The sequence below is a fragment of the Bidens hawaiensis genome, unplaced genomic scaffold (genome assembly GCF_021521415.1).
Source record: "Bidens hawaiensis isolate Kalapana, Puna unplaced genomic scaffold, B.hawaiensis_p1.1 tig00013123_1, whole genome shotgun sequence".
Classification (NCBI taxonomy): Eukaryota; Viridiplantae; Streptophyta; class Magnoliopsida; order Asterales; family Asteraceae; genus Bidens; species Bidens hawaiensis.
The window spans coordinates 350309-368117 of record NW_027492110.1 but is presented as its reverse complement, the minus strand read 5'-3'; the positions used below and the strand labels follow the sequence as shown (position 1 = coordinate 368117).

General features: G+C 26.8%; 1 pseudogene; it reads left to right on the top strand.

Annotated features, from left to right (window-relative positions):
- The first annotated feature begins 14213 nt into the window (after positions 1-14213).
- LOC143543464 (replication protein A 70 kDa DNA-binding subunit B-like) lies at positions 14214-17530 on the top strand (annotated as a pseudogene).
- The last annotated feature ends 279 nt before the right edge of the window (positions 17531-17809 follow it).

Sequence of the window (17809 nt, the reverse complement as noted above, 5' to 3'; positions counted from 1 at the left end):
TTACTATAAAAATTGGTTTTTTAATTATCAATAATATTTATAAAAGTTAATAATATACTTATGGTTTGAGAAGACCTAAGACCCGTTTATTTTTTTTACTGTCAAATTGGTTTTTTAATTTAAATAATATATATATATATATTTATTTAAAATAAATAAGATATTAATTTTTATTATATCCTATTTTTAGGATTTTTACATCAATAATTTGGTGAGAATAATTTTTAATTTAATGAGATGTTATAACCCGTTTAAGGAATATCTGGGTTTGGTAAGACCCATACTCATGAATTCAGGTCAAATGCATGAGAAGCCTCAATTTAAAAATCAAGCAAATCTGGTGACTCCAAAAAAAAGGGGAGCGACCACATCGCGACACGTAGGATTTTTATGTCTTCGTTTATATATATTATACATACATACATACATACATACATATATATATATATATATACACACACTAGCTTTAGAAACCCGTGTATTATACGGGATAAATTAATGTATAAATCACAATGAATAAGATAATACAAATAAATAAAAGATAATTAAGTCTGTAATAAAATGTATTACATATATAGTCGTTTTATATCATCAAATATATTTGAATTTTAAATCGAGAATGGGTTGGTCTACTATCGGTATACAATAATACAACAATGTGACTGGAAGCAACAATTAAAACAATGAGGCGTTTTGATGTGAAAAATGTAACTAAAGTCTTTCACAAAATTGTTATACGATTCATACCGACCATAGACAAAAAAGACAACAAATTTTCCTTTTTAATCAGCTTTCATGTTATCCTTATAAACACACTGTTGTTCAACTATCACAATAGTCATATAATAAATATAAAAAATGAAAAATTTGTATATGATTTTTAAGACTAAACATTTATAAAGAAAATAAAAAAAATTATTATAACTTTCTTCAATATGAAGATGTCTCAAAAAATTAAATGTTAATGTACTCTATAAACATAAACTGTTTTATATATACATTTCAATCTTAAAAAAATATATTTATGACACATAATTATTATACTAATATTTTTTTATATTAAATTTGTTTTGAATATAAGCTTTCTTAAATATAAAGATGTCTCAAAAAATTAAATGTTAATGTACTCTTTAAACATAAACTGTTTTATATGTACATTTCAATTTTAAAGAAAATAATATTTATACACATAATTATTATACTAATATTTTTTTATATTAAATATGTTTTGAATATAATTTATTGTATTAATAATTTAATTAATAGAGATTGACCAATTAATACTGTATGTTGAATTTATAATCAATACTATATTTAGAACCAAGATTTTTTTTTTCTTTTCAATTAATAGTATAGAAGTGATTTTGGAGGGAAATTGATAGTGATAATTAACTTTATAATGTATCATAATTATTTTCTTTTATTAATATAGGTAAATATTGTATACTAGCTTATTTCTTGTTTATTACACGCTATGAAAATAAAACAATACTAATAATGAAATAAGCTTAATAAGTATCATCTTAAATTTTGATGCAGATTTATTGTGATGCAGTCAATACATCACCTGGGGGGGGGGGGGGAGGTGTTCTAAAAAATGTATGTTGAACTAAAGTGAAAAAACACCCGAATGAACCTTTCGACACGAAACTACTAATATTCGTGAACATAAAATTGAGATCGGATGTTAAACCCGAATTGGTTACAACGGTGTTCCCGAATGAACCCAATGACTTTCCTAAAGGCGGCCCCTCCTCCCTAAATCTAATCATTCATGCATTTTATTTTTCTTTTCTCTGGTATCATGTGGTCTTCATGATTGTTAGGGGAGACGCTTTACTTTGGTTGGTGTTGTGACTAACCTTTTGGTCCAAAAGCAAAGCATGTTAGATCAATTAGTATCTAATTATTCCTAAAAACTTTAATTTATATTATTGCAAGCAATCTGTTCTCTTGCATAGATCAACTACATGTATTTGCAATGAGTGGTACATCTAATTCGATTCGTATCATTATAGCATCAATATGTTACCCAATGTTTAGTATATAAAATTATAAATCATGAGTTATAATAATTTATTCTATTTTTTATTAAGGGCATACGTTAGTTTAATCGTAATGTTAATTGCTATTATCTAATAACATAAACTTTTGTTATCAGGGGTAAACCGAGGGTGTTAGAATGGGGGTCAACCGACATCCGTGAATTTTTTTTACGTATCATATGTATAATTGAAACCCGGACGGTATAAGAATTTTTTTTAAACCAACACCCAAGATTTTTTTTTCATCACGACACCCAAATGTTTGCCAATGAAAAAAAAATAACTACAATTTTCAATTTTACAAATATTTTACTTTTAAATAAACAAAATATTAACCACATTTAAATTAACAAATAAAATCTTTCAAATTCCCACAGGGCCACTACCCATTAAAAATTAAAAAAAATACAAACTCACCTTTAGGCTCACCCACATTTTAAGCCCATTATCCTTACTCAAGCCCCTATAAGTCCAACCCAAAGTCCCAAACAGCCTGAATTATATGTATGTAGTTTTTTTTATGTAACTTGAATGTTTTGATTATTTAAATGTTGATTTTGATTGTTAATATGAATTATTTGATTTTTTATTTTGTTTAGATAAAGTTTGTGGACGGCCTCTGGAGCAACCGGTAAGGTTGCTGCTTTGTGACCTCAAGGTCACGTATTCAAGTCGTTGAAACATCCTCTTGCACAGAGGTGTAGAATAAGGCTGCATACATCATGTCGCAAAGCGATCCCGCCCCTCCCGAACCCTGCTTAAACGCGGAAGCCTAGTGCACTTGGTACGCCCTTTTTAATTTTTTGAAATTGTCATTTGCACTATGATTGTTTCATGTAATGTAATTATGAGTTTTGATGACCCACACAATTTTCCTTAGCATATGTGGACTTAGGCCCATACTATATTTAACAAACGCTGGACACTTTACTTGTTTAGCCCAGTAGAAAAAAAAACGGAAGGGGGGGGGGGGCTGCTGCTAAAAAACGGTTTGATACAAGTTTGATTTTCTGATTGTTCTTTTCCATCATAAATAAGTTCTATTCACTTAAAAGACCATTTTTAGTTTTGTATTAATTTGACAGATATATCAGTAAGGTGAAAAGTAATGAACTAACTCGTTTTGCGGTGCATACTGTTTTGAATGTGATAAATAAGAGAGAGGAAGACATATTCACTTCATAATCAATAAAATGTTGAAAATTACAAAAACTATATAATAAACTTGTACATGACGTTTTGAATGTGATACATAAAATAGTTATGTAACCTTCACATTTTCTCTCTCGATCCTGCTGCTTGGATTATTTTTTTATGCACTATGTGCATGCCTGAGTTTTGTGGAGGTGTATTTCATCCATTGTATGTACATGTCTAGCAACATGTGTCTAAAAACAACTTTCTATATAGTACTTCACAACAAATTTTGATTTTATGATATAATGAAATAAATAAGTTTGAATTTTTCGTTTTTTTATTAAGAAAAATAAGTTTATGATTCTTATATTTCTTTTACTTTTTTTAGTTATATATATATATTCATGCACCGTATTATTAGGCAATCCATATCCACATGCATATAAAAGTGAAAAGGACTAAAGCCCACTGCCCATGAGCATCGTATCTTTTTCCATTATCTTAAGGCAGTGAGAAATGGGACATTATGTTTGTCGTTTTATCCTCATGTATCACCACAAATACATGGAACCTACTAAATAATAACATAAGAAAAAAAATTAAATAAATTTAAAAGTGCCAAATTAAACGTCACATTTTACTATTTTAGACAAGTATTTATATTTCATGTCTTATAAGGGTGATTTTTAAAATATTGAAATATACGGGCCTACGGAGTGTTTAATCATATGGTGTTTTCATTTAACAAGTATATAATTAAACAACAAGATGTTTCTATTTAACTCTGTATTGATGTTGATTACATGATGTTTATATATCATGACATGTGTATCAGTGTATGTTGACGGTAGTTTACAGATTATTACTTTTATATTACCGGAGTATCGTTTTTGTACCTACGCGTAAGTATATGATGAGTAAATAATCAACCCATGCCCACCGTCGGTTGCCCCCGGTTACCGCAGAGATGTAACCAAAATGAAGTAAAGAACGAGTTCAAACACTGATGTTTCATATTTTTTCCGACTGCCGAAAGTGAAAGCGGCAAACAGAGTAATTAATAAATGAACGTGGAAGGTAAGTAAAGTGATAGGTTTATGAAAACCTATATATTTTATTAATTTGTCGCTATGTGTTTGAAATGTTGATATTTTGGGAATAACTTTTGATTAATATGTGGACCTTGTACATCCAAGGATATCAACAAATAGTTTAATAAACTAATTCTAAAAATATATTTTTTTTGAACGGCCAACTAAGTAATGCTGGGAACCCCGTACGAGGCCCCCATTGGCTAAAGGTAGCCCGAGCCGGCCACTAGTCCGGATGGACGGAGCCTCTAGCGGTCCACCTGTTGAGAGATTCACCGGATAAAACCCGACCCCCACGCCCGCCAAACGGCATGACAGCGAGGAGCCGGTAAAACCCGGTGAGATCAGGACTCGAACCCTGGCAAGCCAGGGTCATCCCTCATATCTCCCGTATAAGTTGGTGGTAGTGAGATTTGATCCCCCCTACCTCTCACTTATAAAGTGAGTATTCTACCATTGAGCCACAACCAACTTTAAGTCTAAAAGATATTAAGTTATATTTTATGTTTCCGTTTAATTACTTATTTGATTTAATGTTTAAATATTAAATATTTTGATTATTTTAAATGATAGTTCTATTATAACTTATTTGAACTTGGTGTTTTATTTTTAACAAAATGTAGATAATTATATAAATGGTGTGTGAAAAAAAATAGACCAATCAATTCATCATATATGCCCTGAAAGTTCATTCCCATCTGGACCTTCAAAATGGTTGGCCGACCCTAACTATTTTGAACTGATCCGTTTTTTACCCTGTCCATTTTGTGCCCACCGTAACAAAATTTTCTGGATCCGCCTCTGACTGTATTGTACATGAAAATCAATGAAGGCTTTTGGGGAAGGGGGGGGGGGGTGTTCTCGGCGGTAGTAGTCTCTATATCCTTAGTGACAAATGTAAGGATTATCATCATCACAACCCCATCAGAGCCTACCAATAGTTATGCTACTTGTGAGATCGTATTTGGTACATATGTTTATTAGTCGTGACTCCTAAGTAGTAGACCTCCATGTTGCTACGGTAGTGGCTTAAGATTTGGAAGCATGCAACATTAAGTGGGCCTCATACTTTGTGTATATCGAGTTATTCTCTCATTGACAACCGATATGATCAGTCACATTGGTCTTGTAAGTTGTAAAATTCTAGACAAATCTAATATCGATCATGACTCGTGACATGCCACGTCTCAAATATCACCAATATTTTTGAAGTATTAGTTGTAAACGAGGTTAGAAATCCCTAAGCGTGAACAAATGAGTGCAATCCCATGTTTTATTTGCACAAACCGAAACAGATATATAGCTTCTTATTTCTTAAGGGCATGAACAATATTGATTGATATATATTGATCTAAATCTCTAATTATCATAGTAAAACAACGAGAAATAGATATTTTGGTGACATAATTAAAAAAAATGTTATCCGGTTTAATTATAAAATAAATCATTAGGTTAAAATTAACATTATGACAGTACTATATTTTAGAATATGGGAAGTTATAATTTATGTATTATTTTTTTTAAAGAAAAGTAGAAGACATCAAGTCGGCATAAAGATGTTTTATTATGGTCCACATGTGTTGGGGTCATGTACTCATATAGGCCAAGGGTTGATCATGAATTCACGGCTGAAAGGCTCTATAGTTAAAGTGGGTTGGACAAGTATTAGATCTTCTAGCGTCTTGTATTCATTGTGGAATAATTTTCATATTCAACATTATCACATTGTCATATTGTTTTGTCGGATGATATATTATAGAAGGAGCTTATAAAATAAAACTAATCTCTTGAGACTTGCATATGAGTTATCATTTTTTAACACAATGCGAAAGTAGAGGCGTTGCGTTTTCTTGTCTGGCTTGTTTTTTGGAAAAATAACCGTTAACTATTGACAATCCATTTAATATGTTTACAACTACTTAACTCGTTTATGACTCATTTGCGACTTGATTACAAATTATTTATAGCTTCAAACCTTTTAACATATAGATTACTTAAGTAGGGTCACACGAAAACGAGAACAAAACCCATGGATGAGACCTCTGATCTAGAAAGATGTGGATTGTTAGGTTGTCGACCTGGTGGCAAGCCTATCATGCTCGAAGATTAAAAGGAAACATAATTGGTGGTTGTCGTTGTGTAGACAGTGGTGACGATAGGTATCACAACGATAAAAAAGGCCATAGCGATGACTATGGCTAAGCCCATACTTAGAATTTCGATAGGTGGACTGAGATATACTTGACTCGGTTCATGTAGAATAATTACGATTGATTGTACATAAGTCATCAAACAAGAAGAAAGACATGATTGAGTCTATAAGCATATGAAACCTTGATCACATTCATCTACGGTTACAAACACTCATATAATATGATAGCACGACGGTGTTGTTGAATACGATCCTTTTATAAATATTTGAGATAAGGCATCACTACAAAATACAAAAGAAAAGTAGTGCAACAAAAACATATAATTATGATTAAAAAAGATTCAGCAAAAACATACGGGGTATCTGATTAATTATCTGATAGCATAGAGATTGTAGACACTTCATACGAAAACTTTTGTTTTTTTATTGAAACATATATAACAAATGCTAACATAAAAAAAATAGTTATAATAACATTGACTTGTTTTTAAAAATATCAAGCGAAAGAAATATATGACTAATGAGAGGAAGCTTTTTTGAAAATTCACAATATATTCGGTATAAGTAGTAGATATTAGCTAGAATTTAAAGTAATCAAACTACTTAGGGTTTCCGTGTAGGCTTTGATAAGTATATCCAAACTAAAAATATCCCAACTAAAAGCACGATTAAACGTCTAAATATGTTTTTATTTGTTGGAAACATCAATAAACGTGTTTTGAGTGAAATTGGAATAAAAAACAGTAGCATTAAACTTTTCATAGCTTTTGGAAGTCAAATGATTCAATTAATCTTATGGGTGTCAATGGTCCAACTTAATCGAGAAATGTAAAAATAAAATCTTCAATTTGAACATTTCTCACAAATTTATTTAGAGACGAGTTGACGATTGTAAATAAGTAGTTAATCAAGTAAATAAATACAATGACTCGTTTGATCAAGAGATTTGCCCATATGGTCATCGACCTTTTCATTTCTAAATCATATTAACCAATAAGCAATCGCTACTTATAAAAAATGAAGGAACTATATAAACTATATAAAAGTTTAACAAGAAAGAATTTTTTTACCTGTCATTTTCAACTAATTATAATTTTGTCACGGCCTCTATCTTTGCCGTTGATTTATCACCGTCTCTATCTTAGCCGTTGATGTATATTAATTAAGGGTCAATGCTTAGTATACTTAGCTCATACATGAGTCGGCTCCACGTATCAATTTCTATGTATGCATATAACGGCTATATAAATAAAAAAATAAAAACAAGTGTATGTATGTGACTATTATGGGGGTGTTTGGGTGAGCTTCTAAAACGTACTTATTTGTTACTTGTTTGTTGAAAAGCAAAAGGTGTTTGTTAAAACAACTCTAAAAGCTTCAAAATGAGTGTTTGCTTTTCAAAAATCAAATAAGCAATTTTAAAAACTCCCCAAACATCTCTATATATAATAAAAGAAAACAGGTTCTGACACGTGTCACCACCATATTCAATTGGGACACGTGTCAGCCCCACAACCATTTTGATATTGTGTTCAAAAACTACGCTTCCATGTCGCCTCTTTCTTTGAACCGGGTTTTCTTCTTCTCTCTCCGTCATTCAAAACCATAACCCTATCTCTTTTCTTCTTCTCTCTCCTTCATTCATTCACTCACTCCGTCGTTTCAATGTTTCTCTCTTCTCCACACCAGATCTACAAACATCTATTATCCACAAAGGATCTTATGATATTCACTATATTTCAGATCTTCAGATCCACAAACATCTCTTCTCCACACTGGATCTTCAGATATTCACTATATTTCGGATCTGGTGATCTTCACTATATTTCAGATCTTGTGACAAATCAAGTACTTCAGTTGTTGTTGTGTTCATTAATTCCCGTTTTTTGCTATGTGCCGCCATGAAACCTCACTGTTCAAGGTGACTTTTAATGTGTTTATATATTTCTTATTTTCTCTAAATATTTTGTTCTTATGTTCTAATCCTTTAAATAATTTATTATCTCTTTAATATTTAGGGAAAATTTTTACGGTCAGTTCATCTAAAGCCTCCGTAAATCGTCTTTGTTGAAGGTGAGCGCAGTTAATTTTTTCATGTTAGGTTTTATTAATTTGCCTCATACTGTGTACTTAAGTCATGTTAATTAACTGTGAATTTATTTTTCATTAATAAATAATTCTATGTTGTCTATTCAGATTCATATGCTCAACAGTGAAGATGAAGATGAACAGAAAGAGGTACTGTTATCCTGTTCAAATAAAATATTTAATTTAATTTTTTAATTTTCTATTTTCTATATTTCTTACTTCTATTTTACTTTTAACATTTTTGTATTTTGTGTTCCAAGTACACATCGGCTTTGCTGGAATCAATATTATGTTTTGCAAGGTATGTGTAGTTGAATTTATAATTAATTTAATTCTTTATATTCTGAAAAATAAGAGTTAGATTTATTTAATTGATCATTTTAGCTTGCATTATTTGTACCATATTTTTTAGGCGTATTCTCAACATTGAAGATTTACGATGACGATGAACAGGTACTGTTTTGCTGTTTAAATCTCTATATATAATTTAGTAATTTAAAATTTTATTTTACATATTTATTAATTCAAATTAATTTCCAAATTTGTTTTCAATGTTTTGCAAGTACAAATCAACCTAGCTGCATTCTGGATTGTTGGACTTCAATATCATGTTGTTTAATTCAATTTCTTCAAACAGTAAGTTATCTTCTTCATAGTATGTGTTATGAAAGTTAAATTTATTATATGAGTTACTTATTTAAACAAAATCTGATTTCCATATGTTTACAGATTACAGTATGTTTCTTCAAGCAAGAATCACATTAAGAAATTTCGTTCTCATATGATTTATGGTGTGAAGGTATACTCAATTTTACATTTCTCTTTAAAAATATGTATTTGTTTAGTTTAATTGATAATATTTCATTTAGAATAAATTAATTACATATTACATATTTTAACAACAAAAACATAAAATAATACGTTTGAAAAACTATAATTTTTCCTTTTATGATGTAAATATTTACATCAACATTTATTTTTTAGAAAGGTTATTATTTAAGAATTAGGAATTGTATTCTCATTTTTATATATGCAATATTTATAATTTCTAATTTCCTAAAAGTTATAATATTATTTAAAAAGGTTATTAATTTTGCTTTTATCCTTTTTATGATGAATTTTTTTTAAATGCTAAATATTTAGATCAACATTTATTGTTTAAAAAGGTTATTATTTTTTTGTTTTATCCTTTTATGATGTATATGATGTTTTTCATCTAAATGTTCTTGAATGATAATTATTTTTTGGAATTAACAAATTGATTTTAATTTTTAATAGTGTTTATAAAAAAGAATACTTTTTTATATATGCAATATTTTAAATTTACAATAAATTTTAATAGTGTTTCAAAAGGTTATTATTTTTGGTCTTTTCCTTTTTATGATGTATTTTCTTGAAATTCTAAATATTTAGATCAACATTTATTGCTTAAAAAGGTTATTATTTAAGAATTAAAAATTATATTATCATTGTTATATATGCAATATTTCTAATTTATAATTTCCAAAAACTTATAATATTGCTTAAAAAGGTTATTATTTTTTGTTTTATCCTTTTTATGATGAATTTTCTTTAAATGCTAAATATTTAGATCAACATTTATTGTTTAAAAAGGTAATTGTTTTTTTGTACTACATATAGGGTTATGCAATATTTTAAATTTACAATAAATTTTAATAGTGTTTCAAAAGGTTATTATTTTTGGTCTTATCCTTTTTATGATGTATTTTCTTGGAATTCTAAATATTTAGATCAACATTTATTGCTTAAAAAGGTTATTGTTTAAGAATTAAGAATTATATTATCATTGTTATATATGCAATATTTCTAATTTATAATTTCCAAAAACTTATAATATTGTTTAAAAAGGTTATTATTTTTGGTTTTATTCTTTTTATGATGAATTTTCTTTAAATGCTAATATTTAGATCAACATTTATTGTTTAAAAAGGTTATTGTTTTTTTGTACAACATATAAAGATTATAAGTTAAAGAAAACATTGAAATTGTTCTTGAATGATAATTATTTTTAGGAATTAACAAAATGATTATAATTTTTATTAGTGTTTATAAAAAAAGAATACTTTTTAATATATGCAATATTTTAAATTTACAATAAATTTTAATAGTCTTTCAAAAGGTTATTATTTTTGGTCTTATCATTTTTATGATGTATTTTCTTGAAATTCTAAATATTTAGATCAACATTTATTGCTTAAAAAGGTTATTATTTAAGAATTAAGAATTATATTATCATTTTTATATATGCAATATTTCTAATTTATAATTTCTAAAAACTTATAATATTGTTTAAAAATGTTATTATTTTTGGTTTTATCCTTTTTATGATGAATTTTCTTTAAATGTTAAATATTTAGATCAACATTTATTGTTTAAAAAGGTTATTGTTTTTTTGTACTACATATAGAGATTATAAGTTAAAGAAAACATTAAAATATTTAGAATATATGAAAAAAAAAACTATATATTTTATAAGACTGACATATTTTAAAATTCATCACAGTAGAAAGTTAATATTTTCCCTACCTAAGTAGGTTTATAAATTTATCATTTCAAACTAGAAAACACTATATGAAAAAAGTCCGAAAATTGTCAACATTTTGAGTATTTGATATTCCAAGCAACATTCAGACTAAGTAAATTATGTTATACGTTTTCAATTTGAGTTTAAAAAGTCTATGTTTGTTGTTATTATAATCTGTAATCAAATATTTACATATCATATATTTTAAAAATAAAAAATTTTATTTTGACTTACAAAACCATTTTTAAAGTGTTCACTCTTTTCAAAAAACCGTCAATATTCTTTACAAATCTTTACAAAGCTCAATACAATCTTTTTAATGTTTTATTTTCTTTCAACTTTAAAAAAAATAGATCTACTTTTGATCAATTTTTCATTTCAAACCAAAAGATATGATTATCTCTCAACATTAAAAAAGACAGATATACTTTTCATCAACTTTTCATTTTAAACTAAAATATATTAAAACAATCCAACTTTTAAAAAGGGAGATCTTTACAAAATTCAACTTTTAAAAAGTTGATCTACTTTTGAAAGTTGGACTTTTCATTTCAAAACAAAATTATATTACAAAAAAATAAACTTTCATTTTCAAAAAAAGTATACTTATGTCAGTTGTTCAGTCTTTCCAATGAATTTTAATTTTCTTTTTTCAAACCTTAATACATTGTGTTTGTTTTGTTTTTTATGTATTTTTGTATATCAACTTTAAAAACAGTTACAAAATAGGTATGTCACTTTACCTAAATATCTGAACAATTTATACACAATTTCCATATTTTTCCAACTATGAGGACAAGTTGACCATTTCAAGATTGTTAGAATGTGTTGGACTAACTTTTGAATAACTTAGGATATTTATATTCACTCAATCTATAAACATTATTAGAAGACATCTTTTTCACAACTTTCAAAAAATGTTTCCAAATTTAGAAACCAATTTCTCTAACAAATAAAGAATATTTTTCTGCCATGATTCTTATATCTTAAAATAGATTGTAGGTGAAAGTATATTAGAACATTTAAATGTGACAAAATAGATATTGGACCACTTATTCAAATTATAGGTGAAAGAAAAACATAACATTTACACTATAAGAAACTAAACTACGATATTGAATAATACATTTTCAAATCCCAATATAGATATTTACACTTTAAAAGTATTTATTCTTTTCAAAAAATGGATATATTCGTTGGATATTTAAATGCATTATGTTTTTTTCCGTTTCTATGTATTGTTTTATTTTAACTTTAAAAAAACTTAGGATCTTTATATTCACTCAATCTATAAAACACTATTAGAAGACATCTTTTTCAAAAGTTTTCAAATGTTGATCAATTTAGAAACCAATGTCTCTAACCAAGAAAGAATATTTTTCTGCCATGTTTTTTATAGCTTAAAATAGATTGTAGGTGAAAGAATATTAGAGGTTAAAATGTGTCAAAATTAGTTGGACTACTTATACATTTTGTAGGTGAAAGAAAAACATAACATTTACACTATAAGAAACTAAAAACATAAGATAAATAGCAATGAAATGTTGATTTCAACTATTTCAACTACTTATAGAGATTATATAACAATAAAATGTTGATTTTTTTTATATTATAAGAAATAAAACAGATAATTTATCACCCATTAACACTGTTTAAAATTCCAATCAAAGAATCTGGCTAATTAAATTCTCATGTACATTTTCCATTTTCGTTTAAAAGTATATATTTGTTATTATTTATTTACATTCACGGATTAACAATAATTAAAATTCAAAAATTACAAACTATATTTTAGATTTTGAAATAAAATTTTACTTTTCAATTGATTGGTCTTTTCAAAACATTGTCAATATTCATAGGATATTTTCATGCTTTCTGTTTTTATCCGTTTTAATGTATTGTTTTATTTAAAAGTTGCAAATAGTTAGAAAGTTAATCTTGACCTTACTTAAATATGTTTATAAACTTTTCATATATAATGAATATTATATATTAAATTTAAATTTTCAAAAATCTAAGAATAATACTCAATATATATTTCAACTAATTTTAGATATTAACTAACAATGAAAAAAAATAAGGCTATAAAAAATAAAACAGAAATAAATCAGCATTCACACCGTTTAAAATTACAATCAACAACCTCGCTAACTCAGTTTTCATATACATTTTCCATTTACCTTTAAAACTATATATTTGGGACAATAATTTCTATACACAGATTTGTAATTTTGTTTTTTTCTATGTTATAAGAAATAAAACATATAATTTATCACCCATTGACACTGTTTAAAATTCCAATCAAAGAATCTGGCTAATTAAATTCTCATGTACATTTTCCATTTTCGTTTAAAAGTATATATTTGTTGTTATTTATTTACATTCACGGATTAACAATAATTAAAATTCAAAAATTACAAACTATATTTTAGATTTTGAAATAAAATTTTTCTTTTCAATTGATTGGTCTTTTCAAAACATTGTCAATATTCATTGGATATTTTCATGCTTTCTGTTTTTATCCGTTTTAATGTATTGTTTTTAGAAAGTTAATCTTGACCTTACATAAATATGTTGATACACTTTTCATATATAATGAATATTAAATTTAAATTTTTTAAAATTGTAAGAAAAATACTAAATACTTAAACTATATATTTGGGACAATAGTTTATATTTTGAAAATTATAAATTTTTAATTTGAAACTTTATAATCACAGATTTGTAATAATTATATTTTGAAAATTATAAACTGTAGTTTATATTTTTAACTAAACTTAAACTTTTAAACTGTTTAGTCTTTTCAAAATATTGTAAATATTTTATGGATATTTTGATGCATTCTGTTTTTAACCGTTTTTATGTATTGGTTTATGTAAAAGTTGGTACAAACTTATATTTGTTTAGTCTTAATAAAGTTCTCTTTAGAGAAAATCTTTCCCAATTTAGTTAACAATTTATCAAATCAAGAAAGAAGATTTATCTTCTATTTTTCATATAGCCTAAAATAGATTGTTTTTTTCCTCTATATATACTCCCCCACCCCACATGCTTACAATTTTGCACGCTCACCTCCCACTTGTCTTTAATTTCTGTATTGTATCTTTCTTGTGAAGTCATGGAGCACGAGTATATTCTATTACTTTATGTTGTAATGCATTCTTTATTTATATCAGCTTATAATTAATAAATTTGTTTTTTGCATATTATTTTGGTACAGAAACATCACTTATTTGAAGGATTTGGATTTGGCTCGTCGTGATTACACTGTCAAAGTTCATGTAATCCGTTTATGGAAGCAGCCTTTGTATAATAATCCAGATCAGTTTTACTCAATTGAAATGATTGTTGTGGATGAACAGATATATCTTAATCCATTTAATTTATACATTTTCTTTTAAATTATGTTGTTTTATTTTTCATATCTTTTTGACATATACTTTTTACTTACAGGGAACCACAATGCAAGCTAATGTTCTTAGAAGATGGTTTCTCAAATTTGAAAGTCTTCTTCATGAATCCAGTTATTTTTACTATTCTTTTATTTTTATAGTCAACAATATTATTTTTACTTTGCACAGTTGTTATCATATGTTGATTTCTTATTTTATATTATATTAGTTTAGAATTTATATTATAATTTTGTAGTAGATATTGATAACATTTACTATAATTCTCTTGATTGTTTATACTAATTTTTTAATAGTTGTTTACACTCTATTTTTTTCTTCATTATATTTGTATTATATTTGAACATATGTTATAAAATTAGTATGTATCTTTAAGTAATTTTAGGAATATTTGTCAAATTGTATGTGAATTAAAGTTATTTGTATTTTGTAGTTTTCCATTTTTATTCAAAAGAGTATAACCTATTTTGTGTTCCAACTTTTTTATTTATTATTAAAATTAATAAATAATTGTAGATATTATTAATGAATCAGCTTCTTTATAATATTATCCTCTTTTTATACTTAATATTACTTTTACTTTGCACAATTAATATCATATGTTGATTTTTTATTTTTTTTAGATTATGCATTTAGTTTTTTTAAAATCACTAAATCATTTTTTGATTAAATCTTATTTACACTTCTTTAATTTTACTTTTGTAGACTGTTATTACATTGTGAGGCCTACGATTGGTTTGAATGACTCAAAGTACAAATATGTGAACAACCAAAACAAGCTTGGTATTTTTGTGGACAGTGATGTGTTCCCATGTTTTGATTTCTCTAGTCCAGTATATGGATTCTGTTTCACAGATTTTAAGGATATCATTGAAAAACTGTTCTTGATAATCAAGCTTTAGGTAAACAGATTTTATATTGTACAATTATTTTATTTCTCTGTACTTTAACTTTTTATATTTAAATCCACAAATTATTTTTTCAGATGTTATTGGTTTTGTTGTTGATGTTAAAGATCTGAAGAAATTCAAGACATCAAAGGATAAAGACACAAAGAAAGTGAATGTCATTCTTCAAGATCTTGAGTATGTATTCAGTCTTAATATTTTATAATTATAAATTTAGTTTGTAACCACTTTTATTGAAATATTATTTTTAATTCTGTTTTGCAATGATGAATTCAATTTACCTTTCTTTGTGGGATTCTTATGCTGATTCTGTTTTAGAGCACTGGTAAAACATAAATGAAAATGGTGTTATTGTTGTTGTACTCCAGTTTGGCACATTGAAGTACTTTGGTCGTTTCGGTTATGTAAACAACTGTTTTAATGTTTCAAAGCTATTTGTGAATTCTGACATTGTTGAAATTACTTCATTTCGAAACAGGTTTTATACATTCATTATTAAAGTTTCATATTACAATATAATATGATTTTGCATATTTTTTATTTTACTCACTAAATTTTTCATTTTTTACCAGCCTCCTTCAAAATTCTGCTGGTTCATTATGTTCCACCCAATCATCTAGGTTATCTGGAATGTTTTTATCCCTCTATGATGAATATGTTGTAAGGAGCGAATTTGTTAACATACCTGAGATAACTTTGAATGAGGTAAACTTTATTTGACATTTTTTAATCTTTAATATTTATGTTATGTTATAATAGAGTTAACATAAATATAGGTGAAGTCTGTTGTTATTGTTGGTACTGTTTGGATGATACAAGAAGAATTGCCCTGGTATTATTTTGCTTGTAAAACTTGTCACAAGAAGGTTACAAAAAAGTGTGATAGTGATGAACATACTGTGGGTGTTTTGGTTGATCAAGAAGATGCTTTTGAATGTAAAACAGAGAGTTGCAATAATACTGTTATTGAAGTTGTTGAAAGGTAATATTATATTTAAATTTTATCATCATATTTTTCTTATAATCATAGTATGTTACATGATTTATTATTTATGCAGGCTGAAACTCCCATTGGTGGTTCAGGATTCCACATGAAGTGTTTCTTAAACAGTTTTTGACAGAGAAGCTTCGAAAATTCTCAACACTTCTACTAAAGCTTTAGTTGACAAACATGCTGCTGTAAGATATCATTATTACTTTATAATTTTTTTGGTTTATATTTTTAATTTTAATAACTATTTGATGTTAATATTGTTGTAAAATGTTACTTAAAACAGGGTGGTGATAAAGCTTTGTATCCTGATGAGTTTGATGCTCTTGTGGGGAAAAAGTTAGCATTTCGGATTGATATTACCGAGTTTAATCATTCTGGGTTTTTGGTGTTTCCAAAGTCATTGATGATGCTGATATTATCTTTGAGCTTAAAAATAAGTCAAACAATTCTGAGTTAATACATTTACATAAAAATATATTCAACATACATTTTTTCACCAACAAACTGTGATGGTAAATTTTTCCAATTAAAGGTTGATAACTCCGCATGTTTGACCAGCTGTTTGGATGATAGTCAGTCTCAAGACACACTGAACCCCAATGACCTTTATATAGTTAAAATTATGTCAATTCTTTACAGTATTACATATTTTTTTCAACCTTATATAAATATAATTTTAAATATTTGAAGTTCATTCTTTGTTTGTAAATACATATTAGGTTGATAATCTTGGTGGTATTGACTCAAGCCAAGCTCTCAAACCAATGGTAATTACCATCAATTTAACTTTAAATTTTCAATTTATTAATAGATTATGCAACATTTACTTACAAGCTTATTTTATAAATTTATAGGCTGTTGTTGAAATTATGGATAATAATGTCATTACTCCAGCTGGAAAACAAAGTAATGACAAACAAATTGAGAAGCCTGATGTTTGTGACACTGCAACTTTTAAGAGGAAATCCAAAAATCCAAGTTTCAAGAAAAATTTGATGAACACTTACGATGTTGTTGAACTTGGGGATATGTCTACCACCAAACCTGTTTCTGATGGCAAGCTTGCCCTGCTAATCCCCAAGCTCGAAAAAAGAAGTGTTTATGTTTTTAATGTTCTTCTATGTTATTTTGAAGTCTTTTTAATTATCTCTGTTGTTTAAGAACTATTATCAGATCTTGGATTCATTCCAAGGTTTATGGTTTTATTGTTGTATTTCATGTTGTGTACCTTTTGGTTTAAGACTATTTGGAAATGTATCACTATGTTATGGTTTTTAATTAACTTTATGTTTGTTTTGTGTTTATATTTTAAAGTATTACATGTTTTCATGTTACCAAAAACTTTATTTTGTTTTAAATTTTCAACTTATATATTCATTTAAAAACTTTTAAGTTTTTTTGTCATTCAATATAAATTTCTTAATGAAAACTATAATGTA